Source organism: Notamacropus eugenii, chromosome 2 (assembly GCF_028372415.1).
Source record: "Notamacropus eugenii isolate mMacEug1 chromosome 2, mMacEug1.pri_v2, whole genome shotgun sequence".
Taxonomy (NCBI): Eukaryota; Metazoa; Chordata; class Mammalia; order Diprotodontia; family Macropodidae; genus Notamacropus; species Notamacropus eugenii.
The window spans coordinates 33,198,776-33,222,910 of record NC_092873.1 but is presented as its reverse complement, the minus strand read 5'-3'; the positions used below and the strand labels follow the sequence as shown (position 1 = coordinate 33,222,910).

At 37.6% G+C, this 24,135-nt stretch overlaps 1 protein-coding gene and 1 long non-coding RNA gene across 5 annotated transcripts in view; both read left to right on the top strand.

Moving 5' to 3' along the window:
• TLL1 (tolloid like 1) overlaps positions 1-24,135 on the top strand; it is a 410,556-nt gene that overhangs the window by 94,904 nt on the left and 291,517 nt on the right. The window lies entirely within an intron of this gene.
• LOC140524873 (uncharacterized) lies at positions 18,468-23,667 on the top strand. Its single transcript, XR_011973864.1, has 2 exons — positions 18,468-20,351; positions 23,203-23,667. It is a non-coding gene; the product is annotated as an uncharacterized lncRNA (long non-coding RNA).

The following is a 24,135-nucleotide window of genomic DNA, read 5'->3' as shown; positions in this document are numbered from 1 at the left end:
TTTCATTTGCAAAATATAGTGAGCTGTCTTCCGCAAAGGTAAAACAAAATTATTTATTTGGAACATCATTAGAATACCAGGAGGTAAGATTTAACAGGGTACTTATCACTAATTCAGAGAGGGCTGGCATCTTAAGCCCCCTAGAAAAATTCCTCCCACTGCCCACTCAAAGCTTGCTTCTCTCTCTCTCTCTCTCTCTCTCTCTCTCTCTCTCTCTCTCTCTCTCTCTCTCTCTCTCTCTCTCTTTCTCTCTCTCTCTCTCTTTCCCCCTCCTTGGGCAAGCTTCTCTGAGTTTGAGCTCCATGTAACCCAGGCTCCATGTGACCGCAGGCTCCATATGATCACAGACTCCATATGTTAATCCCGTTAATGAGCAGGGAAGATCTTTCTATTCTATTACCATTACACTATACTTCTTCTGTTATCTTTTCCTCTCCATTATAGACTGCAATAATGTCTTTAGACTTCTCTTTTTTTCCCCCAATACTCTCACCTGTTTTCTGTGTGGGTGAATCATAAATCTTGGTTTTCAGGGCCCTGTCACTAAGCTGATATTCAAATTTTCATTTTATATTAAATAACCAGACACATCTACTTGGATGCCGTATGAACATCTTCAACTCAACTTGTCAAAAACTGAAATTGCAGTGCCTTCTTCTCACCAAACCTGCTTTTCTTCCTCATGCCTCTATTTTTATCAGTGGGCCTACCAGTGCTTTAGGAACCCAGGTTCAAAAGCTTGGGATCATTTTTAATTATTCCTTTACTAAATCTCTTGAGTCTACCCTTTCCTCCTCTTCCCTAATGCTCAGTTCTAGTCCTTAGATTAATATATCTATATCAGATAGATTATATAGACATTTTTAATTATAGGCAACAAAAACACATAATAAAGTTCTTAGATATTATGAGGTACCAATTTAAAGTCCATTAAGAAGGGGACTTGTTGAATTAAAGAGGTATTAGAGATTCATCAACGTCGTGTTCAAAACTTTTGGAAGCCAGAGGTTTGTGGAAAGTGGAGTATTTTGTTGTTGAGTCATTTTAGTCATGTCTGACTCTTTGTGAGCCTATTTGGGATATTCTCAACAAAGATACTGGAGTGGCTTGTCATTTCCTTCTTCAGCTTATTTTATAGATGAGGAAACTGAGGCAAACATGGCAAAACTAGTCAGTGTCTGAGACTGGTTTTGAACTCATGAAAATGACTCTTCTTGACTCTAGGCCTAATACTCTGTGCACACTGCACCACCTGGCTGCTCTTACAGGACCTTATTATCTGTCAAATGTGTTACATTGATTTAAAAACTATTAAATGGTATTTTTAATCTTCCTCTGAAACCTACATTTGATAAACCTTTTAGAATATTAATTTTATTTCTTATCTTAGAAATAGGGAAAGCATTTTAATAAAAATGTTATGCGTGATTCTGTTCAACCCCATGGTCAAGAAAAGAAGACATTCCCATTCAAAACTTTTTTTTTGAAGATTACTGTTCAGATAGTGAAGGAAAGGGGCACAAACAACTTTAAAATTAAAGCAATTGCTAAATGAATGATGGTTGAATTGATTTTGTCAAAGGAGAGATAGTGTTGTCCTTATTTTTAAAAAAATAAGTTTAAGTAAACAGAAGCTCTCATTAGTGTATAAATGCTCAAAGTAGAATTTCATCCAAGCAAAATAATGTGAAATGTCAATGCTGCCAGGTATTCCTGTCTCTGTTATTGTTAGGAAAGACATGATGTGGATATTTGGCTGTTTGCTTATCTGATATCATCTCTCTTATTAAAGAGCGGAACACACATGGCTAACCTTTTGTTATCTAATTTCCCAGCTGAAGTACAGTGTTGAGCTCTGCCAGACTTGCTTACATTTTACAAGTGTTCACCATTGACTTGGTTATCTCTTCCTGGTAGTCTGTATCCTGCCACTTAGCTGGAAATGTCACGTATTTGCTCATAAATGGTTCCTCGAATTAGTTGTTCTTATTCATCTTGTATACAGAAGAATACAGAAAAAAATGATCACATTAAATTTTAGCATCTCTGACAATATTTTACATAGAAAAAGTCATTTAGATTAGAGAACAAGAATATTATGAAGTATGATCTTTTTACCAAATGCCTCATCAATGAAAAATTAACAACCATTTTTTTCAGGAATTTATGTTTGAAGGATGATCAAGATACAGAGAGATGTAGTGGGAGTAGGATTCCTGATTACAATTTCAGTTTCTTTAATTTTCTCCCTCTAAATATAGATGAATGATAGCTAGCATTTATAATGATTTCTTGTTCTAAGAAAAATTTATTCCCAATTTATATTTGACTAGGGAATACTTCAAATGAAATAGAAAAGATTTGAAGTTCTAAAAATGAGAAAAGAGGAAGGTTAAGGACAAGATATTCTTATTGTGAAAGAGGTTTAATCTTATTAATTGATTATTAATTAATAAATTATTAAATCTTATTAATAATGAAAAAATGCTAGTTGAAAAATTCATTTTCAGCAGATGATCTCTTTTTTGGCATTATACTTAAAAATATCGAGGTTTATAAATCTAGTAACCAAAATGAAAATATACCTAATGTTTTAATTGTTACAATTACTTTAATCAAGAAATTGAATATAATTGCCAACTAAAGTTAAAGAAAATTACCAAAGAATAAATTGGAGATGTTTTATATTTGGCACAAAGACATTATGGTTAGGAATTAACCATGTTAAAGAATTCTTTTCTCACGGGACATAAAACATATAACTGGTTTCTATTCTTTCTAGTTCCTTATTTTCTTTAAAAAAACAGTTTTGGGGGGGGGGTGAAGGGTGTAATTTTCTACTTCATTTCCTTAAAAAAATTTTCAGTGAACACATTTTGATTGGCAGGAGAATTCATAAAAATGATTTCTTCTCAAGGATTTCATTCTCACTTCCCTGATATCTCTAGTAAATAAGCAATTGGTTTAGGATGCACTTTTTTTTTCAAGGTAACATTAAATGTCTTGTGGTATTAATTTAATGTCTATACTTTCTTGGAAACCTAAGAAATTTGTCATTTGTTTCTCCTATTGTTTCACAGAGTTCAAGTACTTCCCTGAACAGCAAAGAGCTATACTACCAGAAAGTAATTTAATTGGGTCACAGGTTCCCATTAGGCAAATAAAATAGCTGGCAGAGTACTCAAACAGTACTGAAACACACCAAGAAACATAACTTGTTGAAACAATTAGTCATCTAACCTTTTAATAATCATGATTAGTTCCCTATGTGGGAGGATGATACTTGTAACTCTTGAGAACTGTATCTTTATCACAACATTTAGACTGGGAATACATAGACAGAGGGCATGAGTATAAGTTGATTTGATCTGATGATAAAAACATCTGAGTTGAAAAGGGATTGTACAGGGAGAAGAGAAAAGGGTAAATTAAATCATATGAAGAAGCACAAAGATCTATTATAATGGGGGAAAAAAGAAAAGAGGGAGATGAGCATTGTTTGAGCCTAACATCAGATTTATCTCAGAGAGAATAACATACACAGTTAGGTATAGAAATCTAACTTACCCAAATAGAAGTAGGAGGCGAAAGGGGAAAGAAAAGGGAGGGTGTGGATAGAAGGGAGGGGAGAAGTAGTAGGGGAAAAGGGAAAGAAAAGAGAGGAAGCTGATTTAAGGAAGGGCAGATTGAGGGAGATAGTGATCAGAAGCAAAGAACTCTAGTAAGGAGGGAAAGGGAGAAAGGAGAGAGAAAAGCATAAATGAGGGTGGAGGGTGGGAATAGGAAAGACAGAATTAGTAATCATAATTGTGAATGTGAAAGAGTTGAGCTACCCCATAAAACAGAAGTGGATAGCAGAAAGGATTACAAACCACAGTCCTACAATGTGTTGTTTACAAGAAACACATTGGAAGTAGAGGAATACACATAGAGAAAAGGTAAATGCCTCAAACAAATGTATTATGCTTCAGCTGAATTAAAAAAAAAAAAGCAGTGGTAGCAATCCTGATCTCAGATAAGACAAAGGCAAAAATTGATTAAATTAAAGGAGATAAGGAAGGAAATTCTATTCTACTAAAATGTACCATAGACAATGAAGTGATATATAAAATAAACTCACATAAATCATCAGCATTTCTACATATTATTGACAGAGTCAATCAGCAAGAGTTAGAAAGAGAAATTCCATTTAAAGTTTCTGTAAATATAAAACATGTGGGTGTCTCTCTGCCAAAACAAATCCAGGAACTATATGAACACAGTTATGAAACACTTTTCACACAGATAAATATATAAATAACTGGAAAAATATAGAACTAGAAAAAATAATAAAATTCATGTGGAAGGACAAAGGATCTAGAATATAAAGGGAATCAATGAAAAGAAATACAAGGGAAGATAACCTAGCTGCTCTTAAATTGTATTATAAAGCAGCAATCCTGAAAGCTACTTAGTATTGGCTAAGAAGTAGAGTGGTGGATCAGTGGAATAGGTTAGGTACCCAAGACACAATAGTCAATAACTATAGCAATCTACCCTTTGATAAACTCCAAGACTCCAGCTTCTTGGATAAGTACTATTTAACAAAATCTGTTGGTAAAACTGGAAAATAGTGTGGCAGAAACTTGGCATAGACCAACATATTAGACTGTATACCAAGATAAGGTCAAAATGGTAGATGATTTAGATATAAGGGCAGATACTATAAGCAAACTGGGAGAACAAAAAATAGTTTGCCTCTCAGATGTATGGAGAATGGAAGAATTTATCACCAAAGAAGAGATGGCCTCATTAATACAAAATGCATAATTTTAATTATATCAAATTGAAAAGTTTTTGCACAAAGTCAATGCAACCAAGATCAGGAGGAAAGCAGAAAATTAGGAAAGAATTTTTACAACCAATGTCTCTGATGGAGGCCTCATCTCTAAAATATATAGAAAAATGATTCATATTTATAAGAATATAAGTCATTCCCCAATTGATAAATGGTCAAAGGATATGAACAGGCAGTGTTCAGAGGAAGAAATTAAAGCTATCTAAAATCATGTAAAAAATGCTCTAAAATCTCTATTGGTTAGAGAAATACAAATCAAGACAACTCTTAGCTACCACATTCCACCTATCAGATTGGCTAACATTACAAAAGAGGAAAATTATAAATTATAAATGTTGAAGAAGATGTGGAAAAATTGGATCACTAAGACATTGCTGGTGGAATTGCTGGAACTATGCTCAAAGGACTATAAAACTATGTATACCCTTGTAATGGTAATATAAATGGGAAAATCTTTCCCATTCTTTAATAGGCTCATGTGACCTGCTTAGATCACATGGAAACCTAACTCACATGTGGTGGAAGGAACATGCTGAATGGGTTAAACAGGAAGGGTGGAGCAGAGCTGGGAGGAAGTGGTCAATCTAGTCACAGCTGGGAAAGACACAGGCAGGCACTGTGAGTTAGACTTGTGAGTTTTTTTTTTTTATGGGAACATCCCACAGGGGGCGAGGAGACTTGGGAATGGCTTTGCCCCTGTGGTGATAACCTGTATTAACTTCTTGTTCACTATGACGGATTTTGCTTTCTAGTTCTGGGCTTTGGCTTTCTGGCATCTAAATAAATGTTTTTCTTTTTTTTTTTTTTTTTCCATTTTTTTTTTTATTTAGCTTTTAACATTCATTTTCACAAAATTTTGGGTTACAAATTTTCTCCGCTTTTCTCCCCTCCCCCCCCAAACGCCAAGCATTCTAATTGCCCCTATGACCAATCTGCTCTCTCTTCTATCATCCCTCTCTGCCCTTGTCTCTGTCTTCTCTTTTGTCCTGTAGGGCCAGATAGCTTTCTATACCCCTTTACCTGTATTTCTTATTTCCTAGTGGTAAGAACATTACAGTTGATCCTAACACTTTGAGTTCCAACTTCTTTAGCTCCCTCCCTCTCCACTCCTTCCCTTTGGAAGGCAAGCAATTCAATATAGGCCAAATCTGTGTAGTTTTGCAAATGACTTCCATAATAGTTGTGTTGTATAGGACTAACTATATTTCCCTCCATCCTATCCTGTCCCCCATTACTTCTATTCTCTTTTGATCCTATCCCTCCCCATGAGTGTGGACCTCAAATTGCACTCTCCTCCCCATGCCCTCCCTTCTATCATCCCCCCCCACTCTGCTTATCCCCTTATCCTCCACTTTCCTGTATTGTAAGATAGGTTTTCATACCAAAATGAGTAGGCATTTTATTCTTTCCTTTAGTGGAATGTGATGAGAGTAGACTTCATGTTTTTCTCTCACCTCCCCTCTTTATCCCTCCACTAATGAGTCTTTTGCTTGCCTCTTTTATGAGAGATAATTTGCCCCATTCAATTCTCCCTTTCTCCTCCCAGTATCTTTCTCTCTCACTGCTTGATTTCATTTTTTTTTTAAGATATGATCCCATCCTCTTCAATTCACTCTGTGCACTCTGTCTCTATGTGTGTGTGCGTGTGTGCATGTGTGTGTGTGTAATCCCACCCAGTACCCAGATACTGAAATGTTTCAAGAGTTACAAATATTGTCTTTCCATGTAGGAATGTAAACAGTTCAACTTTAGTAAGTCCCTTATGACTTCTCTTTGCTGTTCACCTTTTCATGGTTCTCTTCATTCTTGTGTTTGGAAGTCAAATTTTCTTTTCAGCTCTGGTCTTTTCATCAAGAATGCTTGAAAATCCTCAATTTCATTGAAAGACCAATTTTTCCCCTGAAGTATTATACTCAGTTTTGCTTGGTTTTAGTCCTAGTTCCTTTGACTTCTGGAATATCCTATTCCATGCCCTTCGATCCCTTAATGTAGAAGCTGCTAGATCTTGTGTTATCCTGATTGTATTTCCACAATACTTGAATTGTTTCTTTCTAGCTGCTTGCAATATTTTCTCTTTCACCTGGGAGTTCTGGAATTTGGCCACAATGTTCCTAGGAGTTTCTCTTTTTGGATCTCTTTCATGCGGTGTTCTGTGGATTCCTTGAATATTTATTTTGCCCTCTGGTTCTAGAATCTCAGGGCAGTTTTCCTTGATAATTTCATGAAAGATGATTTCTAGGCTTTTCTTTTGATCATGGCTTTCAGGTAGTCCCATAATTTTTAAATTGTCTCTCCTGGATCTATTTTCAAGGTCAGTTGTTTTTCCAATGAGATATTTCACATTATCTTCCATTTTTCCATTCCTCTGGCTTTGTTCTGTGATTTCTTGCTTTCTCATAAAGTCCTTAGCCTCCATCTGTGCCATTCTAATTTTGAAAGAACTATTTTCTTCAGTGAGCTTTTGAATCTCCTTTTCCATTTGGCTAATTCTGCTTTTGAAAGCATTCTTCTCCTCATTGGCTTTTTGAACCTCTTTTGCCAATTGAGTTAGGCTAGTTTTCAAGGTGTTATTTTCTTCAACATTTTTTTGGGTCTCCTTTACCAGGGAGCTGATTTGCTGTTCATGCTTTGACTTCATGTCTCTCATTTCTCTTCCCAGCTTTTCCTCCACCTCTCTAACTTGATTTTCAAAATTCTTTTTGAGCTCTTCCATGGCCTGAGCCCATTGGGTGGGCTGGGACACAGAAGCCTTGATTTCTGTGTCTTTGCCTGATGGTAAGCATTGTTCTTCCTCATCAGAAAGGAAGGGAGGAAATGCCTGTTCACCAAGAAAGTAACCTTCTATAGTCTTATTTCTTTTCCCTTTTCTGAGCATTTTCCCAGCCAGTGACTTGACCTCTGAATATTTTCCTCACACCCACCTCACCTCCTGATCCTCCCAGCCAGTGTTTGGGGTCTGAGATTCAAATGCTGCTTCCAGCCTCAGGGCTTTGGGCGGGGGCAGGGCTGCTATTCAGTGTGAGATTAAATTCAGATGCTCAGGTGAGGGCAGGGCTGCCTCTCAGGCTCAGTTCCCTCAGGGAGTTTATGCACAGACCTTCAACAATGGATCCAGGCTCCTGCCTGCTTGGAGAGCCCTGGTCTGCCGCTGCCCCTCAGCTTCTGTCTCCCGAGGGGGCCCGAGCCATGGGGGCACCCCACTCCCCCCTCGACCCGCCAAAGGGACTCTCTCACCGACCCCCGTCACCTGTGGGTGGAGGTACTTGTGCGGCCGCTGGAGATCCCGTCCCTGAAGCCCGCTCGGATCTGTTCCTCTCGGTGCCGCGGCCACGGCAGGGCTGTACTCAGCTCCCAGTCCCGGCGCCCAGTCCTCAGCACGAAGGACCTTTTACGAGAGGTTTGCAGGTCTCTCCGGAACAGAAATCTCCCTCGCTCCAAGGTTCTGTGGCCTCTGGGTGCAGAATTCGCCGTGAGTTACTTCTTTGTAGTTGTTCTATGGGTTGTGGGTTCAGAGCTATGTGTATGTGCGTCTTTCTACTACGCCATCTTGGCTCCGCCCCCCAATAAATGTTTTTCTTCTGCCTTGTATAATGGAGAGTCTCTTATACTTTGTGATTGAGAACTATGCCAGCATGTACATAGTCACCACCAGCGCTGTGAATATTGCCTTGGTAATGCATTTAGCACCACAAACAGGATCACAGGGTGTAAAATCTCTATTTGAAAGCAGAAAGAATTTAGGGGAAGACATTAGTATCCCAGGATGGGAAGATTTACTGTATTACTACCAAGGAAGATTTACTGTATTACTACCAAGGGAATGGGCTAAAAGCTCTGGACACCTACCCCAAGATAAAGGATGTAAATGTAAATGTATTTGTGTTGAATGCAACCCAGAAAAACACCTGTAAGATTCTAGATATCATGAGGCTACATTATGGGACACCAATGCAGCCCCAAAGCGACAATGGATCTCATTTCAAAGATAATGAAATGAACAAATATTGTGTATCAAAGAACATAGAATCTAGGATATATCATATTCCATATTATCTACATGTCTGAGTTAATTGAATGTCTGAGTTAATTGAAAGAATGGATGGGTTATTGAAAGAACAATTAAGGAAGCTAAGTTCTAATAATTCTTATCAATATTGGAAAGATAATTTGTTCACTGCTTTTGCATAATTTGAATAATGGATCTTTAGGAGGAAGTACACTTCTGGGCAGAGTGATGACTCTGAATCTGCAAATTAGAAAACAAAAAAGCACCTTATCCTGGGACACCTGGTTCAGCAGGATATGATTTATATTGCTTAGAGAACTTTCGATTAGATAGAAAAGAAATAAGCAAAATATCCACTGGAGTATGTATGAGAATCCCTAAAAATAATTTTGGATGGATATTGCCTAAATCTGGACTAGCAGCTCAAGGAATACATGCGTTGACTGGAGTGATAGATTCCAATTATTAAGGAGAAATTATTGTGACATACCAAAATTTAGGCAAAGAGCCCCTACAGTTTTGTAAAAATGATAGAATAGTTCAAGTGATTATGATTTCTTGTGAAACAATACTGCTTGTGGAAACTGACCTTCTTTTCAAAATAACTAGCAGAACAACTGAAAGACTGCGTACTACTGATAGAATAAAATTGGAAGCATATTCATAGTCACCACCAGTGCTGTGAATATTGCCTGGGTGATAAAACCCTTTGACTCAGCAATACCACTACTACGTCTGTATCCCAAAGAGATCATAACTATGGGAAAATGACCCACATGTAGAAAAATATATTTGGCAGACCTTTTTATGGTGGCCAGGAATTGGAAACTGAGGGCATATCCATCAATTAGGGAATGATTGAACAAGTTGTGGTACAAAAATATAATGGAATATTATTTATTGTTCCATGAGAATTAACAATCTTAGTATCAATCTCTTATGAACAACTTGTTACAGTTAACCTATGATTAGAAGATCAATTAATCTGCCCTTTTTTATTGTCAGAATTTATCACAATGCCTGGCACATAGTTAGTGCCTAATGCATATTTGTTGATGGATAGATTAGAAGAAAAGACAAAAATGAAAATACATTATTGTATGCAAGAGTAACAGCACCATACTGACTTATTCTTACAGTTTATCATGTACATTCAATAATCATTTATTAAGTGTCACCGTGCAAATAGCCATGTTTCATAGTGCTGTGCTTCAGAGCTATGCAACTGGAATCAAGAATAATTGAATTAAAATCCTGCTACATAGAAACTAATTGTATAACCCTGGACAAGTCACTTAACATCTGTCCCTCAGTTTCTTCATCTGTAAAACTGGTACAATAATAATACCTACCTCCATCCTAGGGTTATTTTGAGGATCAACTGAGAAAGATATGTACAGTTTTGCAAAGTTTTAAGTGTTATATAAATACTGTTTTTAGCATCATTACTATCACTATTACTACTGGGGATATGGGAAAACAAAAAGAAATACTGTTTTTCCCTCAAGGAGATTACATTTTATTTTGATGTTGAAAAAAAAACATGAAAAAGGTAAAGGAAATAATATTTTTTGTCGTTGTTCAATTTTGTCTAGCTCTTCATGACTCCATGGACTATAGCTCACCAGACTTTCTGTCCTCCACTATCTCTTATAGTCTGTCCTAGCCTATGTACATTGATTCCATGACACTATCCATTCATCTAATCCTCTGCCATCCTCTTTTGTCTTCAGTCTTTCCCAGCATCAGGGTCTTTTCCAGTGTCCTTCTCATTGTGTGACCAAAGTATTTAAGCTTCAGCATTTGACCTTCCAGAGAATAGCCTTTGACTTCCTTGCAGTCCTGGCTATCAAAAATCTTCTCCAATCCACAATTTGGAAGTGTCAATTCTGTGGTGCTCAGCGTTCCTTATAGTTCTACCCTTGTAGCCATACTTTGCTACTGGAAAAACTAAACTAAACTAAACATAGTTTTGACCATATAGATGTGTACTAACGCCACTTTCTACAGAGGTCTAACTAGTGAATTATATTGAACAGACCAAAAGGTCCCTGAAACTATCAGGAAAAAAAAAAACCTACAAAAAACCCAGCATTTCCATCTCTTTGACCAGTGCAGAACTAAGGGCAGCAACAGTTTAGAATATATACCCATTATCAACTTATAAAGAAGGAGGGGGAAGGATTATTTGAAATACTTTAAAAACAACAAAAATCAAAGGTAGTGAAAGGAAGTCCAGAGAAAGTTCAGCATGAGATGAAATCTAATAAAAATTATTCTAAAGGCATTTCAAGAAGAATCTGGAAGGGTAACAAAGAGATCTAAATAAAATAATTTTGTCCATATTTCTATAACAAACTTGTTATCAGTAAAGGACAATAGGGTTACTATATTAAGATCTGAACTCTTCATTCCCTGATATTTTGTATAAGGAAGTGGAGATGACATTAAATGAAATGAAGACATGAAGAATAGCTGAATCACACCAGGTACACACTGAATAAATTCCTACTCGAGATAAAATGATTTTTATTGTATTGAGAGTATTTTTCAATATACCTGCAAGAAGGAAGATACTAAGCAACTGAAAAAGAAATCATTGGCTTTCTTCCTACTGAAAAGCACAATTGAGAGGATATTAATAACCCATATTCTAAAATTTCTCTAAAATATTTATGAGAATGATCTCTACCCACATCAAGAATATCCTTGATGGACACAGCCCATAAAATACCTGTAGAGAGGGACTCTCAACAAATTCTGGAGCAGCAGAAGTGGAGAAATAGAGAGTGAAGGAGATTTCTAGCCCAGGGTGACCTGAAAGGCCCACGGGAAATGTTGGTTGCATGAGACGTGGAGCGGAGCCCAGCCCAGCTTTGGCTGTGGTGCGTGGCTGGTGAAGAGCCCTTGAGGGCAGAATCTCCAGCTGCAACAGCAGCGGGTTCACAGATTCCTCAACCCACAGGCACCAAAAGTCAGTGACAGGGTTTTTTCAGTTGGCTGGGAAGGAAGAAGGGCCTTCCCATAGCTCTAGCAAAGCCACCACAGAGGCCACATGGGCAGGTGCAGCAGCCACATCCATTGTTGGAGCATAAAAACCCTGGGGGCACTGAGGAGCTGATTCTTGGCTTGGCCCTGTGTGGAGGCCCTGGGGGAGCTGGTCTTTGTCTCACACTGAATGGTGGTCCTGCCCATCCAGCTTATCTGAAAATCAGCCCCCAGTGCTGACTTGGGAACTGGAGGCCAAGTGGCTGTGGAGAGGTAACTGCTAAGATTCTGGGCACAAAAATCCCTCTCTGATCCCAGACCAGTACATGCTTGATTGTGCCACCTTGGATTAACTGAGATCTTACAGATTCCCAGAGTGTACCCTACTCTTTACAAAGGACCCCAAAGTCAAGTAACCGGTTGGGAAAATGCCCAAAAAAGGGGAAAAAATAAAACTATATATAGAAGGTTACTTTCTTGGTGAACACATATCTTCTCCCATCCTTTCTGATGAGGAAGAACAATGCTTACCATCAGGGAAAGACATAGAAGTCAAGGCTTCTGTATCCCAAACATCCAAAATAAATATTCAATGGATTCAGGCCATGGAAGAGCTCAAAAAGAATTTTGAAAATCAAGTTAGAGAGGTGGAGGAAAAACTGGGAAGAGAAATGAGAGAGATAAAAGAAAAGCATGAAAAGCAGGTCAACACCTTGCTAAAGGAGACCCCAAAAAATGTTGAAGAAAATAACACCTTGAAAAATAGGCTAACTCAATTGGCAAAAGAGGTTCAAAAAGCCAATGAGGAGAAGAATGCTTTCAAAAGCAGAATTAGCAAAATGGAAAAGGAGGTTCAAAAGGTCACTGAAGAAAATAGTTTTTTCACAATTAAAATGGAACAGATGGAGGCTAATGACTTTATGAGAAACCAAGAAATCACAAAACAAAACTAAAAGAATGAAAAAATGGAAGATAATGTGAAATATCTCATTGGAAAAACAACTGACCTGGAAATAGATTTCTCTACCCTTTTACTTGTATTTATTATTTAATATAAGATAACTTTTTTTAAAAAAATAATCTGCTTGTGAATATGAATTAAGGCAGAAAAAAATAGATGTCTAGTACAGAATACAAATCAGAGAAATCCGTATAAATGATGAGATCAGCCAGATATCTTGGTTTTTACAGTTCATGTTGTGCTGTCTGAATGAAGCTTAAGACTGTAGAGTCTCATTAACAAAACATAAAACCAGTTAAACTAGTTGGACCTTACTTTTCATAGAGTAATAATCAAGTGATGGAAATTAATGTCATCCAGACTATAATTTGCATTATTGATCCATTAGCATGTTTTATCCTTATCAGCAATCAGATGGTTTCAGAATTGAGTAGGAGGAAGAGACAAGTTTGGATTTTGGGGAAATTGGTAATTTTCAATAATCTGAAGCTGTTTCTGACTGTGGAGTGGGGTAAAACACGAACATCTGTCTTTTTAACAACGTATTTCCAGTGATGTTCATGTAGCTATATATCATGGAACATCACAAGTTCCAAAGTGAAATCAAATTTGCTGGTAGACCAAAGGACAATGAGGAGATATACACTGGGCTTGCTTGCTATAGCACATTTGCTATGATGACTCATAAAAGAGATGCAAAAAATGTAATACTAGAAATGTTTAGAAAAGGAGATGGCTTGATAATTTAAACAGAACAAAGATCATATGAAGAACCCAAGTGTTAGAAAGCATGTTATTTTAGAAGAGCTAGAGAAAAATCTTTGGTTCTTCATCTGTCTCCTTTGTGGAGAATGAATGGGGAAATGTGAATGAGAGTTATAGAAAATTAGAGGAAATTATTGGGAGGCAACTCGTATTTTGATAAACCAATTGAAATATTAAAGTATTTGTTAAAAAACATTGATATATAAGTTTTATGCCAGAAAATGTTAAATAAGCCATGAACATTTTGTAACTTTTGTTAATTTACTATTGTTTCTAATCTCTTCTTTGGCAAAATAAATCCCATTGGAAAAAAATGAGATTGCACATATGTTACTAATATCACTTTTTAAAGCCATGGTTAAGTAGAGTAATAAAAAAAGTACAGATCCGTTAAAGTAGATTCGAAGTGGTGTTTGCTTTCCAACTTTCTATAATGTTTTAACTGGATTTTAAGATTAAAATGTTGTATTTTTTATGAAGTAAGTAAACTCTTTTATTGGTAATTTTACTTGTGTTACAAGTCATACTGTGCATTGTCATAAATCTCAATGACATCTTAACTGTGTGACCTGCTTAAAATCAGGAAAACATCTTTTAGATCATGAGTTTTTTCACCATTTTTTTCACAGACAACTTTGGCAGTCTGGTGAAGCCTTTGAGCCCCTTTTCAGAAAAATATTTTTTAATACAGTAAAGAAAATAGAAAATTACAAAGAAAACTTACTATTTTTGAGTAAAGATGTGGTTTTTCTTGATCCATGTTCATAAATACTTAGACCTTAATGATTAGTAAAAGAAATGTTTCTCTTATTGGAAGGTGTAAGAAATGATTTTTGTTTTTTAAAATGGGGGAGAGGAATTTGCACATGATCCATTTTAGAAGCAGGGTGCAATACTGGAAAGAGTAGTAGACAAGACATCAGAAAGATTAACGTTAGTTAACTTTTCAATGACCTCGGACATTTTGCTTACAATTATTTTTATTAGTTTTATCATCTATATTGGTATTATTAGTACATTAGTATCATTATTAGTACATTTATCATATATATTAGTATTATTAGTATATTAATATTAGTTTTATCATCTATAAAATGAAAAGTTTGAATTACAAAATTTCTAGAATCACTTTCAACTATATTATAACAAACGAGGATTTGAGTTCTGGCTCCATTTATGTAGCTCTGAGGCAATTAAATTTGCCATACTTCACCTTTTTATTGGTTTAAGGGAAAGGATAATATGTACAGTTCCTAACGCACTTTGTTGTGAGGATCAAGTGAGAAAACAGATAAAGTGCTTTGTAAATCTAATGCATTTGAATGCATAATAAAAGTTATTCTTATAATTTCTCTGGGTCCTTGAGACTCTTTCCAAGAGATTAATAGATCAAAGCTGTTTTGTCATTAATACTAATATGTTACCTGCCTATTAAAATACTTTTCCATCTTACAACTACGTGTTTATATAAAGCAATATTTTCTTCATGTAATTTAACAAAAAAAATGTAATAGATTAAATTTAAGAACATATGTGAAAATCTGTGTTAATCCAGACATTAAGGAGATTTGCAAAAAATCCCAATTCTATATTATTTTTGTTATAGAAAATAGTTATTTCTACAAAATATTTTAATAACCATAACTTACATATTATGAATCTGAGGACAAATAAGAGAGAACAGAAACAAATACCTTCATTTCTTGGAGCTAGGATAAAAGATGTAAGAGGAAGGAAATCCTTCCCTTCTCATCAGTTCAGTTCATGGTATCCACACTGTGGATTCATTGAGATCTTCACCATCTGGATGAACTAAGAAAGCATCAGAAAAAGAAAGATCTAGTCCATTTCTTCTTTTTCTTAACTTATTTTTCTTTTCAGTTCTAAATTCTCTTCCTCCTTCTATTCCACCCCTTCCTTCACTCAATAAGAAGAAAAGAAATAAAATACTCATTATATGTTATAAAGTAATGCAAAACTTATTTCTGCATTAGCCATGCTCTGAAAAAAGAAAACCAAACAAACCAAGGAAAATAAAGGGGAAAAATGCTTCGGTATTCACTTTGATTCAATTCATTCTCTGTCTGGAGGTAGATAACATTATACACCATTAGGCCTTTGGCATTGTGGTGGATCATTTTGTTGATCAAAATTACTAAATCTTTCACAGTCGATTTTTTTTACATTGCTGTTACTATGTAAATTGTTCTGCTCACTTCAGTTTGCATCAGTATAGTGCCAGTGCGATATTCACAGTGCCTACAGTGGCTATGGATATGGAACTACAGTTCTGAATCACAAAATATGACAGACTTTCCACATGGGAGAGAGAACTAAAACATTTATTCAAATACCAGAAAGCTGAATCCCAACATCAGAAAACCAAATCCATCATAGCAACAAAGAAATATATACACAATAACAATGCAACAATATACACAATAACAAAGCACTACTATCCCAAAGCTTTCCCTCTGTTAGGCTTCTCACAAACCAGTTCCATTAAACAAGTCACAAACAAGGTATCCCACTCATGCTAGTTGCTGCCTGCTCTCTCTTTCCAAGCTCTGACTCACTTCCTGCTCCACCTCTCCTGTTCCACTTATTCAGCAAACTTGTCCTACCTCAGACTCATGTGACTCAGACTTCTATGTGACCCAGGCAGGTCACATGGGCCTGTTAATGGATAGGAAAGATATTCCCATTTAAATTACCATTATAATCAGCTGATGTAAGTCTTCCCAGATTTTTCTGGAACTTTCTTCATAATTTATTACAGTACAATAGTATCCCATCACATTCTTCTACTGTAACTTCTTCAGTCATTAACCAATTGATAGACATCCCCTCAATTTCCAAAAAAGGAGATGCTATCAGTATCTTTGTTCATGGGGGACCTTTTCCTTTTCTTTTTTGTATGCTTTCCTCGAAAGTACTAGAGGTTTTGCTGGATCAAAGGGCATACATAGTTTTAAAGTTCTTTAAGCATAATTCCAAATTGTTCTTCAGAATCATTGGAGTAGTTCACAGCTCTGCCAGTAGTGCATTAGTGTACTTGATTTCCACTATCCCCTCTGTACTTGCCATTTTCCTTTTCTGCCATCTTAGCCAGTCTGATGAATGTGAAGTGATCCTTCAAAGTTGTGTTAATTTTCACTTCTCTAATTACGAGCAGTTTAGAATATTTTTCCATATGATTATTAATACCTTTTATTTCCTCCTCTTAAAACAACCAATTCATATCCTCTGACCATTTATCAGTTGAAGAATGGAATTTATTTATTTATTTTGCAGATTTGGTTCAGTTCCATATATAGTTGAGAAAAGAGACATTTTTTAGAAAAAAATTGCTGTAGTCTCCTCCCCCAAATTCCTGCTTTCCCCCAAAAAAACCCCAACACAACTTATTAATTTTATGTATTCAGAGTTATCTACCCCCACCTCCACCACCAAGAACCTCTCTTGCTTGGTCATGAATTCTTCCCATATCAATAGATCTGACAGATAATTTTTCTATGCTCCTCTTATTTGCTTATGCCATCCTTTGTGGCATCCTTCATTCCTCAAAAGGAACAAAAACATCAAAAGAGTTGATGTCTTGATTTGGTTTGATTGAGGCAGAGCTGTGCAGAGTCATCAGCCTCACACTCTCCTCCAGAGTCGTTGAAGTCCAATGACAAAGCAAAGGTCCAGATGACTGATGATGGATCAGGATACAATGGGTGACCTTGATCTTTCTAAGTTAAGTATTTTCCTTTATGTCTAAACCATATACATATTTCATACTTATGTTGCTATATGATGTGAGATAGTCTGTTCCTCATTTCTGCCAGACTGTTTTTTAGGTTCCCAGCAGTATTTGTCAAATAGAGAGTTCTTTGCCCTGGGATCTTTGGGTTTATCAAGCACTAGGCTACTGTACTTACTGATTCCTATTTATTGTGTATATTTTCTATTGATCAGTCACTCCATTTCTTATCTAGTATCAGACCATTTTGATGATTGCTGCTCTATAATATTGTTTTAGCTCTGGTCCTGCCAAGCCCTCTTCCTTTTGCTTTCCCCCCCACCGATTCCCTTGATAGTCCTGACCTTTTTCCACAAGAAGAATTTTGTTACTTTTTCTAGCTCTATAACATAATTCTTTGGTATTTTGATAAGTATAACCCTAATTAAGTAATTTGCATAGCATTGTCATTTTTATTTTATTGAATTGGCCTGTCTATGAGCAATTAATAGTCTCCAGTTATTTAGATCTGTCTTTGTGTGGAGTGTCAAGCATTTTTTACTGTCTGCAGTTATTTTAAATAGAATTTGTCTTTCTTTCTTTTCCCGTTAAGTTTTATGCTTAATATTTAGAAATGCTGAGGAGTTGAGTTTGCCAAAAGTGTTGTTTCAAGTAGTTTTTAGTTGAATCTATAGGTATACCGTCATATCGTCAAAATATATGAGGGGAGTGGAGCTGAGATGGCAGAGTGAAAGCTGGTACTCAACTGTGCTCATCCACAGATTCCTTCTGATACTTCTAAGAAGTGAATCTGAATGAATTTTAGAGTGGAAAAACCCACTGGGAGACAGAGAATGGCAGATTTCCATCTGAGGACATCTTGAAAGGTCAATGGGATAGATCTGTTACATTGGCAGGGGAAAGCTCAGAGCATGCAGGCTGCACCAGCACAGACGAGGCCATAGTAGAACTGGGAATGGCCCTGGGCAGAATGAATCTCCTGCTGCAGTTAATTATAGACATCTAACTTGCTCTACAGGTAGTAGGAGGGGAAAGGGGAAAGACAACGAAGGACATGAGGAGAAGGGAGGGAAGAAGTAGTAAGGGAAAAGTGAAAGAAAAGGGAGGGGAGCTGATAGAAGGGAGGGAATACTGAGGAAGACAGTGGTCAAAAGTAAAACTTTTGAGGAGGGGAAGGGAAAAATAAAACTATAAATGGGGGGGGTATGGTAATCATAATTGTGATTGTGAATGGGATGAACTCTCCCATAAAAGACAGACAGATAGCAGAACGGATTAAATCTCACAATCCTTCCATATATTGTTTATAAGAGACACATTTGAAATAGGGGGATACACACAGGGCAAAAGTAAAAGGCTGGAGCAGAATATGTTATGCTTCAGCTGAAGAAAAAAAAGCTGAGGTAGCAATCCTAATCTCAGATAAAGTAAAAACAAAAATAGCTCTAAGGAAAAGAGATAAGGAAGGAACTATATCCTGTTAAAAGGCACCATAGACGATGAAGTAATATCATTACTAAACATGTATGCACCAAGTGGCATAGCATCCAAATTCTTAGAGAAGTTAAAGGAATTAAAGGAAGAAACAAACGGCAGAACTATATTAGTGAGGGACCTCAACCTCCCCCTCTCTGAACTTGATAAATCTAACCTCAAAATAAGAAAGAAGAGAAGGAGGTGAATAGATTTCTGGAGAAGGTAGATATGACAGATCTATGGAGGAAATTGAATGGGGATAGACAGGAATATACCTTTTTTCTCACTGGCATATACCACATATGCAAAAACTGGCCATGTACTAGGGCACAAAAGCCTGGCAATTCAATACAGAAAGGCAAAAATAGTCAATGCATCTCTTTCAGATCATGATGCAATAAAAATTATATGCAATAAAGAGCCGTGGAAAGATAGACCGAAAATTAATTGGAAACTAGGATCCTAAAGAATGAGGAGGTCAATCAACAAATCATAGAAATAATCAATAACTTCATTTAAGAGAATGAAAATAATGAGACAACATACAAAAACTTATGGGATTCAGCAAAGGTAGTTGTTAGGGAAAGTTTTATATGTCTGAATGCTTACATAAATAAAATAGAGAAAGAGGAGATAAATGAATTGGGCATGCAACTGAAAAAACTAGAAAAAAAGAAATTGAAAATCTGCAATTAAATAGCAAATTAGAAATACTGAAAACCAAAGGAGAGATTAACAAAATTGAAATTAAGAAAACTATTGAACTAATAAATAAAACTAAGAACTGGTTATGAAAAAAACAATAAAATTGCCAAATCTTTTGATAATCTGATTTATAAAAGAAGAAAACCAAATTACCAGTATCAAAAACGAAAAGGGTGAATTCACCTTCAATGAACAGAAAATAAAAACAGTAATTAGAAAATATTTGGAATGGATTATCCCAAATTTGTGCATCCTGTGTTTATTTTGTGCTGTCTCAATTCTGCTTTGCTCAAAGAGCACAGCACTCTTTCTGATATGGGCACACCATGCTGAGCAGTCCTGTGCCAGTGTCTCCCATCTTGCACAGTCAAATCCAAAATTCTTGAGAGAGACCTTGAGAATGTCCTTGTATCATTTTTTCTGGCTACCATGTGATTGCCTGCCCCATGCAAGTTCTCCGTAAAATAGTCTTTTTTTTGGCAAGCGTACATTTTGCATTCAAACAAAGTGGCCAGCCCATTGGAGTTGCACTCTCTGAAGCATAGTTTGAATACTTGGCAGTTCAGCTTGAGCAAGGATTTCAATGTCTGATACCTTATCCTTCCAGGTGATCCTCAGAATCTTCCTAAGACAGTTCAAATAAAAGCGATTCAGTTTTCTGGCATGGCACTGGTACACTGTCCATGTTTCACAAGCATATAACAATGAGATCAGTACAACGGCTCTGTAGACCTTCAATTTGTAGTCTAACACCTCTTCTCTCCCAAACCTTTCTTCAGAGCCTCCCAAACACTGAACTAGCTCTGGCAATGCGTGCATCAACCTCATTGTCAATGTGTACATCCCTGGAAAGTATACTACTAAGGTAAGTGAACTTGTCCACAGCATTCACAACTTCTCCATTTGTTGTAACCAATGGTTCCAAGTATGGATGGTGTGGTGGTGGCGGCTGATGGAGCACCTGTGTTTTTTTGGTGTTCATTATTAGGCCAAAATTAGCATAGACAGCAGAGAATTAGTCCATACTTTGTTGCATCTCACCTTCAGAGGCTGCATTGAGTTCATGATCATCTGCAAACAGAAAATCATGCACCAACACTTCCTCAACTTTGGTCTTGGCTTGCAACCTTTTCAAACTGAAGAACTGACCATCAGTATGGTAGTTGACCTTGATACTGTATTCATCCTCATTGAAAACATTTGTCAACATACGTGAAAACATCATTCTAAAAAGCATGAGAGCAAGCACATAGCCCTGTTTCACTCCATTGGTGACTGGGAAGGCACGAAAGCTTTCTCAATTATCCAGAACCTGGGAAAACATGCCATCATGAAATTGACATACAATATTGATGAACTCCCTGGGCAACCAAATTGTGACATAATTTTCCAGAAGCCCTCATGACTAACATTGTCAAAGACCTTGGTCAGATCTACAAACATGTACAGACTTCCGTTCTGCTCCTGGCACTTCTCCTGGAGTTGTTGGGCAGCAAACACCATATCGACTATTCCTTGGCCGTTTCTGAATCCACACTGGCTCTCAGGTATATGCCCATTCCTAGGTGAAAGATAAACCTATTAAGGAGGACTCTAGCAAGAATTTTGCCAGCAATGACTGAGAGAGAGATCCCCCTCTGATTGTCGCAGGACAATCTATTCCCTTTACCCTTATAGAGATGGAAAATGGAGGCATCCTTGAACTCCTGGAGGATAACTTCCTCTTGCCATAACCTGGAAAATTTCAGTCAGTTTTTGTATGAGCAATGGTCCCCCTACATTGTAAATTTCAGCTAGGATAGAATCAGCACTAGGTGCTTTGCCACATGAAAGGAGCCTAATGGCCCACAAAACCTCTTCTCCAGTTGGAAGTTCAGCTAAGGAGGGATTGACTTCAACCTGAGGTGAATGGCCAATGGCCTCAATATTGATTGATAATAGTCTGTTGAGAATACTATGCAAGTGTTCAGCCTGTCTCTCTAGGATTATGTCCTTATCACTAATCAATGTGGCTCCATCAGCACTGAGTAGTTGTGATGCACCATAGGTTTTTGGTCCATAAATAGCTTTCAGGGAATCATAAAAGCGCTTTGGATTGTTACCATCAGCATAAAACTGAATTTCATCTGCCGCCTTACTGAGCCAGGAATCTGGCATCTCTGTAAGCTTTGCTTGTACTTTGCTTTTGATGGAATTAAATGCTGCCTTCTTAGAGGTGGATGAGCTATTCTGCTGGTAAACCCAGTGGAGTTCTCATTTTTCATTCAGCAGCTTCTGAATTTCCCCATCATTTTCATCAAACCAGTCTTGGTATTTGCGAGTGTTCTGACCCAAATGAGCAAATGCAGTGCTGTACACCAAATCTCTGAAAGCTGCCCACTCCTTTTCTGCTCCACTGTTGCCAAGTGTGCGTTGGCTCAACTTTCCCTCCAAGTCACCAGCAAACTGTTCATGCTTGGAGAAGAGCTCTAATTTGTTGACATTAATCCTTGTAGTCATTTTGCCTTGGAGGTGGCGCTTTCGATGAATGTGAATATTTAGCTTGGAAAGGATAAGTCTATGATCAGTCCAGCACTCTACACTACACATTGCCTTTGTCACTCTCACATCTTCTCTGTCTCTTCTCCTTACAACCACATAATCTGTTAGATGCTAGTGTTTGCTGCGAGGGTGCATCCATGAAGTTTTATTGCGTTTAGGTAAACGGAAGACAGTGTTGATGATGAGATCATGTGATGCACAAGTCTTCAGCAGTAGATGACCATTGCTATTGCTGTTTCCAACTCCATTCCTCCCCAGGACTCCCTGCCAAGCCTGGTAGTCTGAGCCTAGTGTAGCATTAAAGTCACTCAGAATTATAAGCTTGTCCTCTTTTGGCACATTGACAATAAGAGTCTTTAGGTCTTCATAAAATTTTTCTTTGATTTCATCAGGCCTTGTCATGGTGGGAGCATAAGCACGCATGCCATGATGGTGGCATGGCATTTTCCTGTGAGTGGCAATCATATTGTCATGAGCCTGTCATTCAATCCTTTTTGGCGGGCATACCAGCTTGCTGATTAGATTAGTTTTGATTTCAGAACTCATGCCAGCTTCGTGGCACTGCCCTTCACTGTGCCCACTCCACAAAAAGTGTATCCAGCTCCAACTTCAGTAAGCTGGCCTTCATTTTTCAACCTTGTTTCACTCAGGGCTGCTATTTATATGTGATACCTGTTGAGTTCTCTTGCAACAAGAGCAGTTCTTCTTTCAGGTCTACTGAATGTTGTGTTGTTTATTAGTGTGTGCATGTTCCATGTGCCGATGGTGAATGGATGTTTTTGCACATTTTTTTTTTGTATTTTGACCACGTGGTAGGATTCCCTGCCTGCCGCAGCAATCAGGCCAGGGTTGGGTGAGCAAGCAATGTTTAGGGCACCTTTTCTAGCCCGCTCCTCACACCAGGAGGTAAGCAGTGCGATCCTTAAAAAGCAGGGGGCTGCCGAGGCCCACTGCTGCTTCTAGTGAGAAATGACCCTATGGCCGACCCAGCCTGTGTGCAGTGTACTGACTAGTTTCCAGTGTATCTGCACCTGCTGCTTCATCACTTGCCTGTTGCCACAGGACTTTGAGGCATAATGGTGAAATGGTATGAGTGAAGGCTTTTGACTCATGTGTAAATTGAATTTAAGTGAGGCAGAGTTGCACGAAGTCATCAGTGTCACTCTCTCCTCCAGAGTCATCATAATCCAGTAGCAGGACAGAGTCCAGATGACTGACAATGGCTCAGGATGCAGTCGATGACCTTGACATCTTCAATATCTAACCAAGATCTAAGTGCTCCACATCGCCTGCTTCATCTGCCTTCATGGCAGTTGGAACAAATTGTTCTCATCTGCCCATTCTGCCAGAGGAAGTCTTCATATGCTTGAGGTAGACACCCCCTATAACTCACCAATGGGTTTGAGAACCCTTGGTTAACCTCAACCTGATTTGGCCCATCTGCCAAAATGGTTTACTGAGGTGTGGCCACTGTGCACGCTGCAGTTTCTTGGAGCCACAGGTGAGAGTTAGGCCGAACAGGTGGACACCAAAGGTAGAAAGAACCCTGAATAGCGCTTGGAAGCCATCATACCAAAGGTACTAGTCCTCCCTAAACACACCCTACACCCCAACTCATCTGATATAAAATAGGCAAGAAAGAGAAGAAGAAAGAGGCAGATGAAAGGAAATAAGTGACCCTTACACTCATGGCATTTGGCTTAAGGAGGGAATAAGGCACACTCAGTTGGGTACGGAAATCTATTTTACACAGCAGGGAGGCAGGTGGCAAGAGAATAGGAGAGAGAATATAATAGAAGGGACAGCAAATTGGGGAAAGGTATAATCAGAAGCAAACGCTATTGTGGGAGGATAGGTCAAGGAGAGAATGGAATAAATGGAGGACAGGAGAGGACAGAGGGTAATGTAGTTAGTCTTTCTCAGCATAACTATCACAGAAGTGTTTTGCATGTATGCTACACATGTATGACCTATATTGAATTGTTTACTTTTTCAATGAGGGTGGGTGGAGATGGAGGAAGAGAGACAATATGGAAATCAAAGCTTTAATAATGAATGTTAAAAACTGTTTTTGCATGCAACTGGGATATAAGATGTGCAGACAAAAG